Source organism: Symphodus melops (genome assembly GCF_947650265.1).
Source record: "Symphodus melops genome assembly, chromosome: 8".
Lineage (NCBI taxonomy): Eukaryota > Metazoa > Chordata > Actinopteri > Labriformes > Labridae > Symphodus > Symphodus melops.
Genome location: NC_136698.1, coordinates 21,995,897 through 22,018,940, shown reverse-complemented (window position 1 = coordinate 22,018,940; position 23,044 = coordinate 21,995,897). Strand labels below are relative to the sequence as shown.

General features: G+C 40.6%; 1 protein-coding gene across 1 annotated transcript in view; it reads right to left on the bottom strand.

Moving 5' to 3' along the window:
* naaladl2 (N-acetylated alpha-linked acidic dipeptidase like 2) overlaps positions 1 to 23,044 on the bottom strand; it is a 539,711-nt gene that overhangs the window by 400,152 nt on the left and 116,515 nt on the right. The window lies entirely within an intron of this gene.

Genomic DNA, 23,044 nt, shown 5'->3' with positions numbered 1-23,044 from the left:
GAACAAAATGTCTTCCATTGTGTCCGGTTGATGGTGCAAGAAAAGAACAACAGCTACACACAATGCTGTGAGATCATGAAAACAAGTGGTTTGTTGTTGGTCGTTAAAAGTCCTTAGTTAAAAACAAACCCAATGAGGTGTTTCAAGTACGTGGTCCACAGCTGTTTTCATTTTGTAAAGACATGTTTAGAATTCAGCGCTGAACAGCTGTTAGGGAACCATATGCTCACTTTGATATCATTATCTTTAGTTTCTCTCTTACTTAATGTGGCAGTATTGAACGGATCAAAGCTTTCGACAGGGGGGGATTTAACCCCAGGGAAATTATAAAATGAAATGTAGAACTGAAAAGGATACGTTTTTAATTGAAAAAGGTCACACACGTCCTTTTAACTACTGAGCCAGATTCCGGATGCATTGCATGGTTGCTCTGTTTTTTAATATGGTCCTTTAAATGGGTTGAGCCTATTTGATATCAAGAAAAGAAACATGTGTTTTTTTATAGCTTGGGTGGCTGTAATTCCGTTGGTAGAGATGATTTTGTGTCAACCGGAAGGTAGGGGGTTCAATCCCCAGCTCTGGCTGCTACATGTCTGATGTGTCCTTGGGCAAGATAGTGCCTTCCTAGTGTCATGACTATTGAAAGCACTTTTATACTGCAGGTCACACCTACACATTCACACATTGAAGGTAGTGGTTGCAATTTAAAGTGACCATCTATACTTAACTAACCTCATTCGTACACAGCCAACGAAGCAGTGGAAGTAGCTTGGGGTTAGGTGTCTTGCCCAGTACACATTGGATGTGTGTAGAAGCTGGGGATCAAACCACCAACCTTCCAGTTGAAAGACAATCGACTCCTGAAGAAAAAGGTTCTTGCACCATCAGCGCGGTGTGGCTTTTACACTATAAGAGAAGTACGATGAGATAAGATACACTCTAAAAGGTGTCTTCAGTGTTCATTTGGTGAGAATATGACGATATGAAAACTGCCTCCTGTACATCCTCAATCAGGATGAGATGTTGGAGGTGAAGACAGAATGGTGCAAAGATGGCAGTGACAGAGACGGGGGACTGAGAGAGGCATGAATTAGGGAATGATGATGAAGATTAATGGTTGTGTGTGGATGTGCAGGGGATGGGGAGTGCGGGGTGGTTGTGGAAAGAAATGCAGCAATAAAAGAGTGATGGACTCACAATGAAGAGGAGTAAGGAGGAGAAATGTGAAAGCTTTTTTAAAAGCCTTAAAAAAATAATAATCAGCCAAAATGTGTGTAACAAGATAGAAGTTAGATGAGAACAAATCATTTTTTTTTTTTTTTTTTTTTTTTTTATCGTTTGTCAAATCAGTAATTAGACGATTGGAACACTTTCCTTGACTGTTCATGGTTTTTTACATAGAACCCTATGGAAAAAGGAAAAATCAAATGTCTTTTTAAAAAGCAGACGCCTTTTTGAGTTGAATTGTTTTAACATTTCAGAAAATCGATGTGGGATATCAAGCGCCTTTCTGATAGCTGACCAATCAGGATGAGCCGAGAAGGTACCTATGTACCTTACCTACGTTCCCAGTTACCGGTGGCCAAAGAGATTTTGTGTGAATTGCGTGACTGCTCTGGTCTGTTACAGCTCTGTGCACCCTCACCCTTCAACATCAACCGGCTGCATTCTTAGTCTGCAGCTCGGAGAGAACAGCCTGCTGGAGTGTGGAAACAACGGAATTCCTGCAGTAATTTTACAGATCCACTTGTGACAGCAGGAGATATGTATGTGGTAAAACTTTGTAATGGCCAATAACAATCAAGGGATTACACTATACACCAAAATATTCCACCTTTCAGACACGTGCATGTTAGTAGCTGAAGTAGAAATGATGAGGTGAGTTAGAAAGGGGACATAAAGGATTTTAATTTATGTTAGAAAACCTTTGAAATTAACATACACACAATGTTGATTAGTGAAATTAAAGGTGGGATGTGCAATTCTGATGGTATAAACCTCTCATCATCTTTATAGAACGCCTCCTCACTTTGCCCTAGCTGTCACTTCTATGTGTGTGCAGCTCAGGTTTAAAGGAATAGGTAGCATTGATGGCCAGCTCTCCGACCTGTGCTTCCACCATCTAGTTTCCTTTGCTTTACATTTTCGCCCACAGCTACTCCAGGATAGTGACTAAAGACACTTCCTCTATTGAGCCAAAGACACCACCAGGCCACAGACCCTCAGGATTCTGCCAAATTGCCTGGGTGTGAAGATGTTACCCAGGCAACAAGTGTACATGCATTAATTTAGGAGCTAGACTTAACACTGTATTTGTCAGGCTGTTGAGTTAAAACATCAAAAAATACACTACATTATAACTGACTATATAATATATATATATATATATATAGTCAGATATAAACTTGGGCCGCACACTTGGAGGTTGCCTCCATTCATGGACTGTGTTTACTAGCCACTGCTCCACCAGGACCTCTGTTACTATATTTTTTATAGCTTTTCACCACGTTTGCATGAAGTCTTATCTTCATCTTTATGCATCAAAATGAATCCATGAAACTGGAAATTAAAAACAAAACCACTGCATGTAAAGACACAATCTTATGAGATCCAAAGGTGTTCAGTACTATTAATGCACTCAAAAGTCAGAGGACAAAAGACAGCATGAGCGCGGCGTTTTGAAAAAAACCCAAAAAAACCCATCAAAAATCATTGACATTTACCTCAAAGTTCATAATCATGTCTCATGATATACCTTGCCGACTTATCCAAGGCCACTTACAAAGTCAATCAATGTGAAATAGATGGAGGGGGAATTACATTAAAACACAGCGTAGCTTTCAATATCGTATTAACTCCAATTTTTTGGCACGGACCATGCTTTTTTTTTTAGCTGGCATAAAAATGACACTCAAAGTGAGCAGTCTTACCAATCTCTTTCCAATAATGAGATTACATGCTCATGTAAGGTGTTACAAGTAATCCAGATCTATTTCATGCCAGGTCTGTGCTTATACCGACCCTATTTCTTCATTCAGACAAGCCCTGCTGTTCCATGCATGTCGAGCCATCCATCTGAAATGTGAGAGAAGCAGCCTTATATGTCAAGTTCAGCGGTGGGGAGAGGATCTACCTGACAACAAATTAATGAAAATGTCACTGACTTGGAGCTCCATTTCTTGCTTTCATGAATGCTCCGCCAAGCAAATTAACATAGGGGCTGAAGCGCTTTCAGTCGTCCCCTCACCTGCCTTCATTCATGCTTTTCTGTGCACTATACCGTCATTCTTATTTCTCTCACCTCTAACCGTGGCATGCATGTCAGCGCTCTTTGTCTGAACTAGGCATGCTTGTTTGATTAAAAGGTATAGCAGGGCCTGTGCAAGGCTTCGAATGATCTTTAACTCTATCTTGACATAACACAGCCATGGCCCTGTGAAGCCAGGAGCCACAGGTTAATGGGAGCCATGACAGCCAAGCCATTTCATCAGCGGTGGTAGTCTGTCGAAAAGGTCACCTTCCAGTCCTTACGGCCAACCAGATGGAAATGTCACTGTTTGAGAGAGGAAGGGAAGGGAAGACCTTTTTCGCTGGTACTGAGGTGAATGTTTATTTCATATCTGTGCGGAGTTAAAGTTGAATTATTAGAGTGATAATAGCTTTCAAAATCATATATATGAACAAAGGTGGTCACATAGTGGCTCAAAGGAGAAGCCATGGCCTTTTCTTTCCGGAGTTGGAATGGAAATGCCACTCAACTTGCAGTGCGTTCACCCTGGAGGCAACACAATCCACAAGAAGACTTTTTTTCCCCTCTGTTGTCTTTGGGAAGCTGTGATGGAAAAAATCAGCTCACTATCGAGGATACGCGTTTCTCATAGTTTGTGAGGGAAATGCAAAAATAACTTATCAAATAATACTCTTCTTAATCACGTTTCCCACAAATTGCAAAATATCAAAGATACCCTGACTTGAAGTTTGTTGCTATTGTGCAACGTGTTGAAATGTAGGAGAAAATGTCTTATGATATAGATATAGATATTGATATTTATGACATTTTATCACACAGGTTAACTTCTTATTAGGCAAGAATGATTTTATGTGAAGCATGCGTATAAAAACCTGAGCATATTCTGTAATTACAGTATTATTGAGTTTCACTTCAGACTGTCTTGACACTCTAAAGCTTTGTTTCTTCTACTTGCAAGAAAGAATGAAACCAAACAAAGACATTGATTGACTCCAGATGCTTTCTTTTGCAGTGATAATTTCCAGCACAATTTGGTGTCAGAAGAGGAATCTCAGGAAGGGGACTGATCACCCAGAAAGGATAAAAATATTGTTCTGCCTCTTGCCTTACATCTTTTGAGAAGGGAGGACCGTCTCTGTGAGTTTGGGCCATCACCTCGAAAGTCTGAACTTGGCATTTACTGTATCTGAAGTAAGATTTAAGCCTGAATTTTACGTAAATCCTTAATATTGGATTTTCTGGGTTTTGCGAACAACCATAAAAATGTGCATCTTGCAAAGATGTTTCCAGGATTCAGGAAAAATGTCACAAGAGGCTTTCAAATGGGCTCTGAAAGAATTAAAAAGCCAAGGCATGTCGGAATGGTGTATGTTGTCCGAGTGGTTCATGCCCTCGAATGCAAAAAAGTCTCACTGTGAAAAAATGTGCATTTCCCTACTGATGTGACCACATTCAATTACAAGTTCTGACAGGGAAATGCAAAGTTCGTCGGAAGTAAACCGCTGTTGTAAAGTCACTCTATTAAAATGATTGCAGTTTTTAATTTTTTTTCTGGATTCCGCAAACAAAGTATGTAGTCTTGGGCAAAGTCATCCCCTCCTATGTTATGGTAACATGGTTTTTTGTACTCTCGTTTGGCTAGATATGAAATGAAACGTATTTTTGGAAACAGATTAGAAAAGGAGATTGAACTCTGACTACAAAAGTCACAAACTTTATAAATCATTTGAACGATCTACAGCACATAGTACAATATAGCATGATTTCTAAATTAAACAACATGCAGATACTATAAAAGTATTAAAATCCAGTAGGTCCATTAATACATTAATTAGAGAGAGAAGTTGAGTTAACAGTGACCAGTTCTTGAAACGCAGTACACCTAAATTTAAATGACACATGTCCTACTATATCTGGCCATCCGTGATGTGGGTTTAAGTATGGTGGGGGCCTTTCCTGTGTTGCTCCCTCAATTTCAAGTGATATGAAAGCAAGCATTGCGTCATCATCCTGTGCTGGGTATGCCAGACTTTAAAGCAGACGATTGATGCAGTGAAACCAATTGGGATTTTACAGACAGTTTTTCCTTTTTAGAGAAAAGGAAAAAAAAAATCTAATTGGACTTTTGTGCTGTTGGTCTTCTTTAAGTATTCCTTGTTATATTTTCCCCTATCCCATCCTCTATCTGGTCTATCCCTGGTCACTCAAACCAAAGCATTGTCCATTTTCCACATTTGCTGGGCCATGAAAATTTCATCAGCCTGAATCCATTGTTAGCTCAAGGATGCACTCAGATTGAAGGCCCATGGGAATGTCGGCTACTGCAAGTGGGAAAAGCTTGAAACACAGATGGACAAACAATTGAACAGATTGATGTATACATGACTGGATGTGTAACTTCAGCATCACTGCTGGCAAACTAAAAAGAAAAGAAAAGCCAAGAACCCATCAGCATGGAGCAGCCATGGATCCACTGAGAAACACATGATACATAGATTTTACTGAAATGCTCTTTGAAACTCGACTCTTTGATCTTTAAAAGTGTCTTCAAGAACATTCATACAAAAAATACAAAAAAAAAACGTGCATCTGTCACCGAGTTTAAAGGAGTTATAAACAGGCCACTTTACAGAACCGACAGCTAACGATCCCTCGAAGGGACTTGCTTTGCTTTCCAATCAGAACATTTAATCAGAGTTCAAGAAGCCACAGAGACTATCCCTCTGATTTCATTAATTGCTCCAAGCTTTCACTCTGCCCTCTTACTGGAGCTTTCTAATATAGCACTATTTGATTTTATGTGATTTTTTTTTCTTTTTTCATTCCCTCGGTTCTCGTTCTCTGTAGAGCAGCGATCGGCACAACAGCTAAATTGCAAGCATTAATCATTTCAGAGTCATTATCAGCATTTTAAAGGTGAAAATACAAACAAATAGTTTTTCATTTGGCCTGCGTTTCTTAGGATTGTTTGCATTGTAATTGGCAGCCTTAGAGCATTTAACACAAACGATTAAGAGCAAATTGGTGTGTCGGCTTATCTTTTCACCATCTACATGGTATTACATCATTAATGAAGAATCACCTGAAATCGAGGAGGTGCACACACTATAGGCTGTATGCCATTTCATTTATTGGAATGAATTAGATATCAGATTGTTATTTAATCAGCTATATATTTATCTATTTTCAATAATGTCCTTTGGTTATTCATAGTATCGGGACTCATTCAATAACTACTACAAATTAACATAATATCAAAACACTGAATAACAAACTTTTTTCAGACTTCTGAATAATCAATTCGCTCTCTGTGTGAAGTAATCATCAAAATATTCACATTCACATTCAAACACCTCCGTCAAAGCAGCGGTAGCACCTTGGGGTTAAGTGTCTTGCCCAAAGACACACCAGGCATGTGGCTGTAGGACCTGGGGATCAAACCCACGACTTTCATGTTCCCTACCACTAAGCCACAGCTGCCCCATAACAAGACAATGTAGCTGGATCGCCCAAAACAGAAAATGTTATGCTTCCTGGACATTTCCAATGAAGAGACACAATTGAGAGGAGTGTCCAATCAGGGTCACTCTGTTCAAATAATAAATACAGCATATTCCCCTGCTTAGTCCTTTGTTGTATGTGACCATGCAGATGTTTGTTTTTCATATGTCCACCTGAAATATCCTCAACAGAGACTATTATGGGTCAATATTAATTGTAATATTCACTTGCAGCAGTATCTCAGTCTGTAGGAACTGTAGTGTTGAAGGTTCATGTCCTGGTGTGGACCAAATCTGGAAATTGTTCTCAAGCTGCCGTTTCACTTTCTGAGCACTTTCTGAGGTGTCCCCCTCCACCCCACCCCCATCAGCTCAGCAGCACTCGCAGTGGGCCATCACCCTGACATCTCTCCATCAGTACAGTTCCATCGGGTCCTGTTTGCATATGGATCGTAATTATCAAGCAAAGGTCAACAAAGTAGCTCCCTCAGGCGACAGATAGCCAAGTTATGTCACCGGCTATATGTAAAGAGGCTGTAGTCCTCACTGCAGTGCCTGTCGGTTTGAATCCGACCCCTGCATGTTGCCCACCCCCTTTTTCCTTCCAACAATTCCTGTCTCTCTTCAGCTTTCCAATCCAACAATGTAACTCCCTTATAAACAATGCAAAGACAAAACACCATTATCTAGGTTTGTCAGCATGTCCTTACCCACTTTCTCATACTTCTTTTTTTATTATGTGAGCAGCTAACCTACATTACAGTGCAGGCAGTTGTTTCTAATTCTTGGAGTTGCATGTTGATGCACATTAGCATAGCCAGTTATTCTCTTGCACAGTCAAGTATGTTTCTATTAGTATGACATCAGTGATGATACATGGTTCATAGTCATATATATTTTTTTCTAGACCACTTGAACCACAGAGTGCCAAAAGGTTATTGTGGATTATTTTCATACCAAATGATGCAAAGGAAGAAAAAACAATCTTCCAGCTATTATTTCAGTGATTGATTTTCACTTAATTTTTCACTGCACGGTGACAGCTGCATGTACATGTGCCACCACCTGTGGGTCGTGTTCGTGCCTATCAGCAGTTTGTAAGCAGGAGTTTTACAAAACCTCAGCAACTGTGACACCCAAACACGAGGGACACGGTTGGCTTCCTTCTGTATCTACACTCTGTGACCACTCACCAAAAGGCATGTCGCTAAGAGGAAGAGATATGGTGCGTGTGTGTGTGTGTGGGTTTGTGTGAGCATTTACGTACATGTGCGTGACATGGCGCAGAACTGAAGAGATTTTGCATGACCACAGTGCCTGCGGAGCAAAACTGACAGAGATTAAAAATGAGTGGCCCACTGCCACCAAACCACCAACGCAGCAAAGCACTCAGAGACTAACACACGTACACACAAATATATGCATAAGGCCTACTCCATGTTGACAGGCCAAGAAAGTGTGCTTCAACCTTAATCCTTCCCTGTATTCGTCTGCTACCCTGTTTGTGTGGAAAATTGCATCGTCAGAAGAGGGCCAAACATGCTATGGATCACTCCTAATAGAACGGATTTGGTCACTTTGCTTCCAAATCAGCCTGAGGGCATATCATGAGGACGGAGTGAACAGGAGCTGAGGGAGAAACAGGCCTTTTTTAAAATGCATGCTCCCTAACGAGGAGAAGCAAAAACATCACACAGCTTTAACTCAACTCATTAAACCTCTCATAATTGTTTTGTGTGTATAAAAGCATGTGCTTAGACATTTCAAAGTGTTTAATACACTATGTGTGTGTGTGTGTGTGTGTGTGTGTGTGTGTGTGTGTGTTTGTGTGTGTGTGTGTTTGTGTGTAAAACAATGTAACTCTCTAATTTTTCTTGATTTAATTGATTTCATAAATTGTATGATTTGATTGCAACTTATGGTGTTATTATGCTTAATAAATGATAACAATAAAAGATCAATTCAATTCTCTATATACTGGAGCCTGACAGTTGTTGAATTTTTGGGTCGGATACCAATATTAATATTAGAGAGATTGGCCAACATCTTTCTCAGACCTGTTTCTGATCTGTTCAGGTAGATTAAGATATACACATTTATTGTGTTAATCCCTCAGATGCAGATCAAACACTTGTGGAAAAGATATATCAGTAAGACAAGATGGTCACTCAACTGGAAAGTAACATCGGTGCATATCTGCAATAAATCGAGCTGATACTGATAGTCACTGGAAATGCTTATATTGGCCGATATCATTGGCTGGCTGATTTATCAGTCGAACTCTATGCCACCTGGCTGGTAGAATTCCATTGCATTTTGACTTTATTGTGTCTTATATTTTGCTGAGTTGTGTGTTTGAGGAGAAAAAAAACATTTTTTAATGTCATTGCAGATAATGGGGAGAATACATTGTTAGAAGTTAAACAAAGCTCCCAAAGGACTGGAACAACTCAAAACCCACAAAAAAACAAAAAAAACTGTTGCAAGGATTTCAAAGCATTAAAAGAAGAATATGACACTTTTGACACATAATTACAGCAAAAATTAAGTACAGATGTAGTAGAAGTTGCTTGTGAACTTGGTGTGTCTCTTAAGCTTTTTTCAGACAAGGCTTTTTTTCTTTTTTCCAAATCTGGTTGAGAAAATGTGTTCAGACTGGCAAAAAAACCCCACATACAATCTGGATGAGCTTAAAATTAGATTTGGAGGTGCAATGTGAACAAGGTCTTTGATCAGATTCTGATCAGATCTGGGGGGGGGGGGGGGGATCAGATTTGGGTGGCAGTCTGAACAAAGCCAAAGTGTCATTAGCAGACTTGCAGCAAGACACAGAACTACTGGCAGTGTTCGTGACTGACCCAGGAGAGGAGCCCGACCAGTGATGGACCACAATGATGATCAGTACCTCAGGACCTATGCACCATTAAGACACCGTTATGCTACTGCCACACAGCTGCAGCCTGTTTGCGGCCTGTTTACGAGAAGTGATGGGTACTAGTGTTTCCAGACAAACCATTCACAACCGACTTCACCACTTTGGCTTGAATGCCAGACGACCATTGCAGGTGACTCCACTGACACCAGGACACCGCTGTGACCGTTTGCAGTGGGCACAAGACTATGTGACCGGACAATGTAGTAGGGATCTACCATCCTGTTCACTGATGAGTGTCAGAAATGCATAGAAATGATGGTCGTCAGCATTGCTGGAGAAGGCAAGGCGATCGATACGCCGAGGTCAACATGGTCCCCAGGGTTCGCTTTGGTAGAGGAGGTACAACAGTCTGGGCAGGCATCACCAGTTAGCACACAACAGATTTGTTGATCGTAGAAGTCTCAGTCACTGCATGTTCCTACCTCAGAGACATCAAAGCAACCGGCATCATCCCCCAATTCTGCCATCACACCCCCAACTTTCTGTTCATGGATGATAATGCTCCACCACATTGTGCCAGATTTGTCACAGCTTGACTTCAGGAAGTTGGAGTGCCGCATATGGTATGGCCAGCAATGTCCCCTGACTTGAACCCCATAGAGCACGTCTGACATCAGTTGAAGCAGCGACAGGATGCTCGTACCCCACCCCCACGTGACCTGGCAGAACTGAGTGTGGCACTTGTGGGGGAGTGGAACGCATTGCCTCAGAAAAAAAACATCATGAGGCTAGCTAGGAGCATGTGACGTTGCTGTCAAGCTGTCATTGCGGCAAATGGTGGAAACACCTGCTTCTGACTTTGTCAATTTTGGTTATTTGGGGCTATCTTTGTTATTGTCTAAATTGTTGGGGTAATCAATGTTGCACAAATGAAAATGGTGCTGTTTCTCATTCATTAATAGTAATATCAAAGGGAGCTATTACATTAAGACCAAAATAAAAAGCACTCATGTAAATAACGCTGTCCCTAACTTATTGTGAGTCGTGTATTTCTAGGAGACAGTGTTACCCCACTACAATACATAAATACACAGTTTCACCAAAACCTCTGCAGCAGAAGAAGACTGTGGCAATGACTAGAAAAGCTGTTGAATAGTTCACATCTGAGAGAAATGTCAGGGCTAATGGAGATGGACCAGCAGAGGAAGGGAAATTAAAAGCAGTAATTGAGAGGTACTTGAATGGCCAACATGCTGTACCGTGTCCCCGGGGGCTTTTAGACTCTCACAGTGCCAGGAGACGGATGACTTTGAAGGTAAGCATGGATCCATCCACTTCCAGCAGGGCTAAATCACTGTGTCCTGTCAGTTTGACGACACCACATGGTGGGCCCATAATGTGTCCCATATGGCTGCTTTGTGATGGGGATGCGGGTTGTACTTAACACAAATGTACTGCAAGCTTTACTTTTTTATTATCTATACGCTGCATATGCTTCTATTTATGTATTCTGTAAATATTGTATAATTCAGTTCACAGCATTTTCTCTGGCTGCTGCTGGGATGCTATAACACTCGAGATACGCTGCAGTTTTTATTCCACTTCAATGTTTATATGAAGCTTTTCTTTCAGACAGTTTCATGTTTAACTGATTCCACTTACTCATGCTCTACAGTGTCAAGTCGATAAATGACAATTCAAAAAACAAAAAAAAACATGTACTGTATTTGTTACAAGCGAACATGGAAATTCTCAGTTGGTAACAATGGCCTCCTGTTATATATTACACCAATGAGATGGAAGCCTAAGTCATACTATTCAACAACATAAATACTTCAATGCTTACAGCTCTTTGCTCAAGTTTGGGTATTAAAGTTGACTTACAAAACTGAATATGTTTGATCAAGAGGAAGCATTTATCAACAGTAAATACACAGTAATAGCTGTGTCCTTAATCATTTTTCTGTCTGTAGGCCATGGACTATATAAAACATGGATGTAGTGTCAGTGATAACACCCATTTGTTTCTGAAGCCAACTTTTACGGCCCATCTGACAAACTGCCTCAGTGCACTCATCAGTAAGATCAACAATGCTGCTTAGTGTGCTTGACTCTTATCCTACGCACTGAAATCTAGAGTTCAAGTCAGGTCCTGCAACAAATGCAGATGGTTATGCGTTATAGTGTCAGGACACAGAATCCTCCATCACATAGATTGGGATCAATAAAACCACTATGAATGTAACCCATGAAAGAAGCATGTTACTTTTTAACATAAGCACTCCCACCTCACTTTTTTTATTTTACTCCCTGGACATAAATATCCACAGATATATTCATAATCAATAATTGATTGTTACATCAGAGCATAACAGCTGACAGCAGAGTTCAATCAGCTCACGTACAGTATGGCTTCTCTACCACACTATCCGAGTCATTAATCGATGGCAAAATGTCTCACTCCCTCCCACTGATTACATCTGCCGAGTTAATGAGCCCCTCACTGAACATCCTCCCTCCCTCACTATATCTCACTATCTCCCCTTCATCCTTCTCTCTCACTCTCTGGGTCTCATAAAGGCGTACTTTCATTTCCAGTGGTGCCCACTTTATGCAAATATTACTTGTGTTTTTTTGGGTTTTTTTCAGAAACGCTGCGGTTATTCATCCTATTAGTGGGAGGACAGTTTACCAATTATAAAAGACTACTGTTCCAGCAGTGTGCTGTGAGAACACTTGGCTGATTGTTTCAGACGGCTAATTGATGCCTCTCACTGTGGCTCTTATCTGATGTAAGACTGGCCTTTTTGAAAAGATGTTCAAGATACTGCAAATTTTTTTTATGCAAAAACACACCTGTTGCATCAGCTGGAAACGGCAGGAATCTGCAAGTAGAGAAGCATCTCTCACAAACTGCACCCCCCCCCCCCCCCCCCCCCCCCACCCCATCAATAAAATGTGCTGCACAGTGATTTTTTTCTTCATTATCAAGCGATGTGATAATATTATTTATTATGACAGAAGTGGGAGAAAGGGGGCTGTGCTTAGTCCTAAACCCGGACTGAAACTGAATTATCAGCCATTAAGCCCCTACAAACTGTTTCTTAGAGTGGATGGGGGGGGGGCTTTCTCTTCTTCTCCTCATACATTTGGAGAGACTGGGTTCACATGAAAACATGTATAGGAAACATGTTTGAGCCACTGTTTTGTGGCAGCATGCTTAGTTGAGTTCTACAACAGAAAACACATTGGTTTTGGTGAACTTGTCTTTAAGACAGAACATCTTAAAGTTTAATCACCAAAAGTACATCACTGTTCACTGTATGTGGTGGCCATTGTTTAATAGCTGCCTTCGTACTGATGATAAGGCTTGTGTGCTGAATCCAGAACATCCATTCATCTCAACTTAACTCCGTTCATTACCCCGCACAGATAACCCAGCAATGGGAAAAGGCACAGTCAGCTGCAGACACTTTCTGAGATGCACCAAATCAGTCTCTCTCTATCTCTCTCTTTTTCTCTCTCTCTCTCTCTCTCTCTCTCTCTCGCCCTGTCCCTCTCTCTTAAACAATAGAATAATTTGGTGGTCTACTTTAGTGCACAGTTTTCACCTCCAACAGATGATTTGGGTTTGGTCATGGTGCATGATTTTTATATTATCCACATCAGATCAGTTTATGCTCTCCTTAAACGCACCATGGAGAAATGTGCCATATAGTGGGCCACCATACATTAAACCCCACATTTTCAAATAATATACATATTCACTTGTCTTAAACTCTTTAATCCACATCAAGCCAAGTTTGTGAAGTATTGCTGGAGATTCCTCGGTCAGTGATAACAACTCAACTAGAGAAACATATCTAACCAAAATATAATTTTTTAGATTGTTTATTGAAACTGATGAAGACTTCCATGTCCGCACGGCTACCTGTGTGACTGACTCCAGGTAAGAGGAGGCGTCAGGAGACAGCGCTCTTCCAAGGTGTCAGAGTTAAATATTTTCCCTTTTCCTGAGACTGTCCTGTTGCCTATAGCAAATCGAACATTGCCCTGCACTCTTTGTTTATTTCCATGGTTTGCACAGACCAGCTACATAGTTTTATATACAAGTATTTGTACCATTGTTGTTTAGGTCTGACAGCTAGTTCAGTAGAAGTGTGTTGTCGACTGTTTCACATAACGTAACAACTGCTTTTGAATATCAGTAATTGTCACAGCATTATTGAATCTGGTGAATTGAATGAAACATGTTCTTGAATGTTTGAGTGTGCTCCTTGTGGTGCAATACTGCCCCCCCCAAAAAAAACCCAACTAATCTAAATCATTTCACTTGGAGCCATTAAATCCTCCATCTCCTCATTAAAGTTGTCGCTGTGCCCAAGCAGTGTCGTAGAACTGACATCAGACTGATGCAACTAAATAACTAACACATGCAGTCACAAGTGGAGTTGAGTGAAAGAAGCAGCCATAGGCGGAGCTGACCTGCAGAATGAGAAGCTGTGGACTTGCTGAAGGCTGATTTGTGAGTCTGCTTCTGTTACCCCAGCGACTAGCAGGCTTCATTCTTTCCAGTTATCCTCTCTGGCCAGGCTGATGAGGGGGATAAGCCGCAGGTCAGACTCCTCAGGACAATTCATAATCATCCGACTTAAGAGAAAAAGTACTCGATCCACTCTGCAGTACACTCCGACAAAGCCCTCTTTAGATTCACTTGTGCACCCTCAACCAACACACACACACACACACACACACACACCAGGGCAAGTAGGTCTCTGCCAAGTGTCCCTGACTGTGTCATATGAGAATCAAACACGAGTCCAATTACAATACAACACTAACAATGTTACCTGAAGTGGAGAGCAGTCACAAGTGAAGCTGAATCATACTCCAAGTACAAGTCCTGATATCTGCACTACTATTTATTTTCAAGACAAGACTGTTATTGTTCTTACAGCTGATACAGTTCATTATGATCTGAAACGTCTTATTGTACTCAGCTTTAGGACTTTAAATGGTAAATGGTAAATGGACTTGAGCTTGTATAGCGCTTTTCTAGTCTTCCGACTACTCAAAGCGCTTTTACACCTACCCATCACACCTACCCATTCACACCCATTCACACTGATGGGCTGGATATGTGGCCCATCCAGTATCTATACATTCACGCCACATTCATACGCCCCAGACGCAGCAGGGGGAGCAATTTGGGGTTAAGTGTCTTGCCCAAGGACACATCGGACATGTTGTTCGCAGGAGCTGGGGATCGAACCCTCAACCTTCCGATTGAGGGGCGACGACTCTACCAACTGAGCCCGACTTTAGGGTCTTGGTTTCTTTTGGTTTCAGCATTTGTTCTCCTTCAAACTCGAATCGAGTCAAGGAAAAACATTTGCAAATTCCAGATCCATCTTATCTCAACAAGGTTAAAGATACAATACGTAGACACCGCCACCAGGGGGCTCTCAATCAATACTTCGATTGGAAAAGAATCTATTGGAAAAGAATATCCACTGCCAACTTGGTTTTTGCATCAAATGCAATGAGCCCTGACACTTCATATTTCAACGTAAGTCTTAGTGTAAAGTTAATGCCTGTGTGCTGAAAGCAGTTATACTATATGCGCTCTCTCTCTCTCTGTGTATATATATATACATATATATGTATATATATATATAAGCTATATTCACTCCTCTCTCTGTCTGATGAGGATGTGTTCAGGCCTCAAGTGTTTCAAAGCAACAACAACAACAGCAAAAGGGAAATCAAGTTAAAAGGAAAGACGATAGGTGGGTGAAGCCAGAGCTATCCAGGTTCACAGGCTAACCTAAAACTCCTTCCTGCTTCCATTTAACTTAACAGTGAGATACAAAACCATAATCTCCCGCACTGCTGTTGGCAGATGATGACTTTAAGTGCTTTGGCTTCTTCTTTTCTTCGGTCTTCTCATTGTTATCTCTGTTTTATGGCCCAGGACGACGCTCAGCATCTTAACTCTAATTGACCGTTGTTTTATGTGAAAGCACAGCTTGTGTTGCTCTAAAATAGGGACTATTTTATTTCCGAGCAAAGAGATACTGCTGTGTTTATTAGGCAAACAGAAGTCAGTGAAGGGAGGGGAGAGGAGAAATGCAGATAAAGAAGAAGGAATGCGTGAATAAGAAAGATCAACAAAGAGGGAAGAAGAAGAAGACGCCGGTAAAGTTATGAAGTTATGTACACGTTGAAAAAGGGGAGGTCATTGCGGGTGTTTGCATTTGTTTGGCTCGTCGTCAGCAGCTGCCATGTCGGAAGTGCTGTCTCAACCTAACTTTCAGTCGACCTCACGACAGGCTGAGAGCTGGAGCTGAGGCGGGTTTAAGGTCTTTCGACAAACGATTATCTCGCGCTTACAAAATAATAAAGATATGTTTCATTACTTTGACTTGCACTATGGTTCCTGTAACACTCAGTTATTGACGGGCAGTTTACACAAACTGAAGCCAAAGATTAATCTCATGCTTCTCATTTCTTACATAAATGATGTTGCATTGGTAAAAAAAGAAAATGGGGCTGGATGCTTACTTTTTGAAACCACATTTGAAAGTAGACTATAGCTTTATAGATGGGCACCTACAGGCACAGCTCATGCAATGGGTAGAGACTATGCATAGTCACATGAAATTTGAGCATACTTTGCATGACATTTTCTGCCGCAATATACAGTATAGTGTAAGCACTTTGATGCATTGGAATACATCACTTTAATGGTACTGGTGGTCAAACTGGGGGGTTCTTGGCAATCACAAACCCATCCACATGTGGTCTCCTGAACCCTGAACTCATTACAGGCAGTATACGCCTTTGATTTTAAACATGAAGCAGCAGTAGCTTCAAACAGGAAAGTAATAAAGAGAGCCAAGTAGCTCACTCCAGATATACTTAACTAATGGACAGCAGTGTGTGTGTGTGTGTGTGTGCGCGCGCGTGTGTGTGTGCGTGTGTGTGTCCTGCTAGAAAGTCCTTCATCTTGGCCATGGCTCTTATTGACTGTATTGGAGGCCATAAATCACTGTGTGTGTGGGGGGTGTTTGTGTGTGTGTTTGTATACGGCCCAGTGCTTTACTGGATGTGCGCAGCAGCATACAGCAATCTCTGGTCAGGGAGGCGACAGAGCGGATAGTGTTGGTGTGTGCGTTTGTGTGTGTGTGTGTGTGTGAGAGAGAGAGAGCCCGGGAGATAACCGTAACCGTGACAGAACAACGGTAGCCAAAGTGCTAGATGGGCCATTCGACAAGATGTACCTGACTGTCTGTCTGCTTCACACCCTCCTTGTACAGAGACGTAAACGCTTTACACATCAGTGGACACTTCAGTCACAAAGACAGGAGGTTTGTGCGCACACGCACACACAAATAAGTTTAAGCACAGAAAAATGCAATTACATTGACCAAGTCCATATAGAAGTCAGTGTTTTTTTCCCTCTTCCTGACTTCCTGTGACCTTATTTGATAAACCTCTCCATTTTTTTTGTCAGCCTCTCCATCAGAGTGATGATAGGTCGAGTGCAGATGGTGGTTGAATGTTTCTGACGTTAACTGCCCTCCATTAACATTTCCCAGATTGCTACTGGAGTGCGCAATCAAATGGAGCAGTCAAGCAGATTCACTGTGGTCAGCCATCATATGTGCACACATACTGACACACATACACAGTCACAGACACAGCTGTCAATGGCACTACTGGGAAACAACAGTGTTGACATTTCAGACTCCCAAATTGTTGACTGTCAATGTGGGGGCGAAGAAAGATCTGGAAATCAGCTGTATCATCATCTACTATTACTGTGTTTATAGAGATGTCGCTGTTAAAAGGCCATATCAGTCCAAAGGACACCGAAATGGTATAAAACAGAAATGACCACAATATCTTTTCTTTTCTGTTGAACATTTTGGACTAGCTGTTTTGAAACTTTACCAAAAATCTTGGCAACAGAATCCATGCTGTTTTTTTCCCAGACTTACCAACAGAGCTACACGTTTTTTTTAAAGATACAATATGTTGACGTCAAGGCTAATAGAAAACCGTAGTAGTTCTCACTGCAACTGTTGCACATGATACGACACAACATGAGACACTTTTGGGGTTTCACTGGTCTTGAGTTCCAGTGATCCACACATACAGTATATCTGCCTCCACAGTTACACAATACCAGGGTGCAATCAGTTCAGAAAAACAACTGGACGCCATTATTGGCTAATTTCCATCAGTAAATGGGATGGTTTACATGTAATGAAGCAGAAAGACATTTGTAAACTTAAATAACGAGCCACACTTATTGTTAGCTATGTTATGATGTTAACATCACATTTATTTTCACCTCTTTTTCACAACCCCCACCTCAAACAATACTGTGCGTGCATAAACAACATACTTTCAGGAGGTCAGCACTCTTCAATTGTTATGCACAGGATTGATCACAACTAATCTGAGGTTCCTTAGTTGTTTAGAGTTCTCTTTTTTAAAATCACATGTACTGTATATATTTCTTCCCTGCACAGGTCATGTACATTTCTATATATAAGTATGAGTCTATTTTTGAGTGCACAGGTTTCATTTGTAATTTGTTTATTCTTATATAATATGATATATATTCATATCATGTAGGGGGCCATCTAAATCTTGTTTTGCGTTACTATATATGGAAGGGAGGGGGGGGGCAGTGTGTTCATTGTTTACTGTGTATTGTAACTAATGTCTTGCAGCCTGTATGTTTTGTATACTGCTACTGAATGCCTTGAATTTTCCTTGGGCTCAATAAAGTATCTATTCATCCATCCATCTTGTATATTGTAGGAGATAACTGTTATTACTATTTTTATTCTGGCAGCAGATAGTATAGTTAAGCTTTGTTTTGCATCCAGCTAATACTGTACTGATTATGACATTTGGCCTAAATGGGTCTATAAACTTTTTGACCTTCATATCTTCCCACACAGACATAGCCAAAAAAAAGCATTTTGGTTTAGATACCAGCACACAGCAGATTAATAAAAAAAAAAAAAAAAGTGATTATGAACCAGAAGCATCCCTATATTTTCGGATTGTCTGTACATGGCCATCAACTAACATTTATCTTACATTTCCCATGGGCAGGTTGTTGAACAGTTGGTGCTCCAGATTACTTCAACTAATATGCAGTAGAGCAATTTTCCTCAAGGCTGATATTCCCATTGAAAGGAAAAGCAGCCAATAAATGGAAAGGGAGGGTATATTTAACTAGCATTATGCTATGAGTTTTTATATTTTTTTCCCCTTCAGAATGACAGTGTGTATTTCCTGGTAGTATCTGACACATTTTCCTCTGGGCAAAATTCTAAAAACTGTTTATTTTTTCCCTTCATCGATGTAAGATGTGGGTTGGCAAATCCGAGCATGATTCATGGTACCAATAGGCTACTCAACCTAACATATAAACCATTAAGGATGTAACTATATTAAAATCTCACAATACGATAATATCATGATTTCAAGTTTACAATACAAAACAAAGTACAACATTGTAATACCTTCTAAACTGGAAACTATACCATGTCTCAAACAATGATTGGACATTGAAACAGAGTATGAGATAAGTCATATAAATCTAATGTCCCTTTTATTAAACAAAACCATTGCACCAGTCATAGTCACAGAATAACATCTATTATTTCTTTTCCCTTATCATCCAGAGAGAGGGATATGTCCCTGGGGAAGGTCGGGGAGTTTGTAAAAGTATGTTGTCAATTCAAAGGACAAGCTACACATTATCTAGGGCTGAGATCTACTGAGACCAGAATAAACGGAAAGGGATGAATCCATTCCAAACTGTTCTATCTTTCGTATTTCTACGCTCAGAGCAGGCTGTGAGGTCTGTCTCAGGCTGACCTGGTTTCTCAATGGCATTAACATGTCAGCTGATCGCAGATCCAGCCACTGATTGGTCGACAGACCAAAACAAGGTTACAGCATATGCTTCAGCTGAGGAAGCTAATGGAAATAACACTAGTTCACTACAATTTCTGCATTTATCATCAAGGAAGAGCTTTTTTTTGGGGGGGGGGGGGTTGGAGCTGGACAGTCTCTGATGAGCTAAAGACTTTTTTTTGTGGAAAAGGAAAATCCTTGGAAGTCGCAGAAACACACAGATCTTACATTGCAAGAAAACTAAGCTCTAAGTAATTTTTTGAGTGTGCATTTTTGTTATTTTTTAGCCACGTTTGCCTTTACTGGAAAGGACAGCTGAAGAGAGACAGGACATGTTTAGAGGAGAAATGGGGGTTGACATGCCAAGCTGCGATAAAGAGTTTAGCCTCAAGATATAGTAAATGGTAAAAGGACTTGAGCTCATATGACGCTTCTCTAGTCTTCTGACTACTCAAATATCTTTTACTCCGCATGTAACACATTGACATACTGATAGCTGTATATTGACCATCAGAATTAACCATTCCCATTCATGCACATCTGACACAGCAGGGGAGCAATTCAGGGTTAAGTGTCTTGCCCAAGGGAAGGGATCGAACCCTCAACCTTCCAGTTAAGAGGCGACTCTACCAACTGAGCCACAGCCGCACACCAACAAATATGGGGTGTGCAACATAACACTATGCTACCAGCCTAACTTATTAGAGCTGATATTGTAGAGACGACAATTCTATGTTGTATCAAACAGCATTAACCTCAGAGACACTGGAGCAAGTTAGAGAAGAGCTTTCAAAAAACTTCTGCTAAATGTGGACTAAATGAAATAATGGGGCTTTTTAAATGGATGATATTAACGCATCATGCTAAAACTACAGTTCTTATAGCTTTAATTTTATTTATGTTGATCAGGTTGTGACTGAAAAGAAGTCACAGTATCAGTGAAGGATAAGTTATGGGATATGAAAATTATATGTAGCCTATCAATCTCAAAAGAAGTGACTTTCGAAATTCAGATTCAGGCTCATCTCGACTCTGTAGATCTCACTTCCATGGAAATAAGCCTCTTTTGTCTTTTTCTACACAGTTCTTGCACTTGGTACTACTGCATCGCTTTTTGTGCACACAAACATTTTCCTTGCAGAGACATGTCAAATGAAAAGCGCCGGAAATGCACACAAAAACAGTAGCAGAGTGCGTCATTGTGCATCACTACAGAGTTATTTTAGACTTGAAAAGTAGGTTCTAAACACAAATCCATTCATGATGATGTTTCAGGTGTTTACTCACGGCTAATGTGCTGGAGCGGATCTGGCGTTTCAAACGGCCTGAAAAAAAAATAAAGACAAGAGGAATGGATGAATTGGTGGAGAGTACCTGCATTATTAAATACAGTAACAATTATTTTTGTCCAAGAACATCATGAAGCTACATCTCAAGGAGCCTGGATGGAGTGTGAGAGTGAGAGAAGAGTGCTGGAAAGAGGGGGAGATGAAAAGTCAGCGGCATATTTTACAAAGTCTCTCCTCAGCTTCACTCTGCCTCTCATCCCTTGAGAAGGAAGCTTTTGTATCATCTTTTACAATACTTCACTTACTGCTCTTCCTCTAGAAATAGCACAGATAAAGGCTGAGAGTGTGCTAGAGAATCCTCAACATCCTTCAGATGGACAAAGTGGGTAGATGTGCTTTTCTGCCAGTGTGTGTGTGTGTGTGTGTGTGTGTGTTTGAAGGCAGAATGTGTGAGAGCAGCTACTGACTCAAAGATGGGATGGAAGAAGATGGAGAGGCATGACAGGGGAAGGATAATGAAAAGGAAGTGAAGGGAACTCGGAGCTTCCTGTGAAGTCATTTGATGTGATGTGAGCTTGTTATCTAAAAATATATCTGATATCATCCTGCTGCACTGCCAATACCCCCCCCCCCCCAAAAAAAAAAAATAAATAAAATAAAAATAAGAAGAAAATAACAAAATTTAAAAAATAATCAAAGTTGTATAACTGAGCCACAGCATTATGACATGCACTCTAAACACCTTTAATCAGCAGCCTTTGGAGTTAAAGCTCCCATGAGGAACTTTTGGGTCACACTGATTCTGGCGCCCCCCAGTGGACAGAAGTATTATATCTTTGCTGATTTAGCCTTTTGCATGTTTGAGAGGTGGAGGGTCCGACATATTAAGTCCATCCCAAACCAATTAGCATGGAGTGGTAGTGGGTTATAAAAACCCTCCACCAGCGAGTCTGAACCGATGCCGACTTTTGGATCACACGTAACGCCTATATTGCGTCCGGTCGTTACGGAAGAAGCAACCTATATAAATGTAATTTCCATGCAAGTGCTTGTACAACTGTATATTGTATTGAGGATCAGATAAAGGCTGACAATAAATTAACTGAACATTGCATTATTAAAAAAATAAAAGTTTATATATATATATATATATATATATATATATATATATATATATATATATATATATATATACACCATGGTAACACAGTTCCTGTTTCCGCCTGAGAGTGAGGTTTTTCCCAAAGCCTACCATTGTATTTCTACCCTACACCCGAATGAAGGGGTGTAGGGTAGCTGCGAGTGTGACTTCCAACGGAGTGCACTCATATGGAGGGGGAGGGTGAAGGGGTTGGTTTGAAAAAGGCCCAGAGAGGCAGGAATGAACACAAGACCAGAAACACAGAGAGAACTTAAGAATGTAACAAAACACAGAGACACAAGGAGAAGAAATTTCAAAATAAAACTGGACACACAAAAGACTAAACAAGTAAACAATGAACACTAGGACAGAAGGGGAAAAAAGGGTAGAAATTATAACATGGAAACCTAAACTCTGAAATACAAAACTAAATAAAACCAAAGCCATAACAGGGGTCAGTGTGCAATGAGATTGATCATTTATACAAAGAAAAAGGAAAATATGGATGCACCAGATTTAGTGATTAGCTAGTTTCCATCTGGAGTCCAACCTGACACTAACACAAGACAGAATTTAAGACTCCACTCCACAACAGTCAATGACTAAAGACCCCTGACAACACAAAGTACTGAAATGCTATAAACACAGTGGAATATGTACGCATATCCTGCTCGGTACAGGAATATGTTCATGTATTTGTTCATTGCACTTCAGACTTTGTCCTTTGACTTTGGTTATTGTAAGTTAAAGTAAGAGGTCCATTGATGAATGTGTGTGATGATGTGTTCAATAAGGAAGAGAATTTCCCTGAAGCTCACGGTAAGGTCTAAGGTAAACACCTTTGTAAAGAGCGAACATTCCTGTCCCAGAGAGAAGAGGTAATTACAATGGATTGTGGGCTTTCAAAGTCCAGGATTGGGATTAGAGTAGCTTTTCTGAGTCCAACATGCAGTGAGGTTAAAGCATCTGGTGTACTTTTCAATATTTCAACAGGTCTTCCCACATTTTAAATGCTTTGAAATCATCTTAACCCTTCCCATTTTC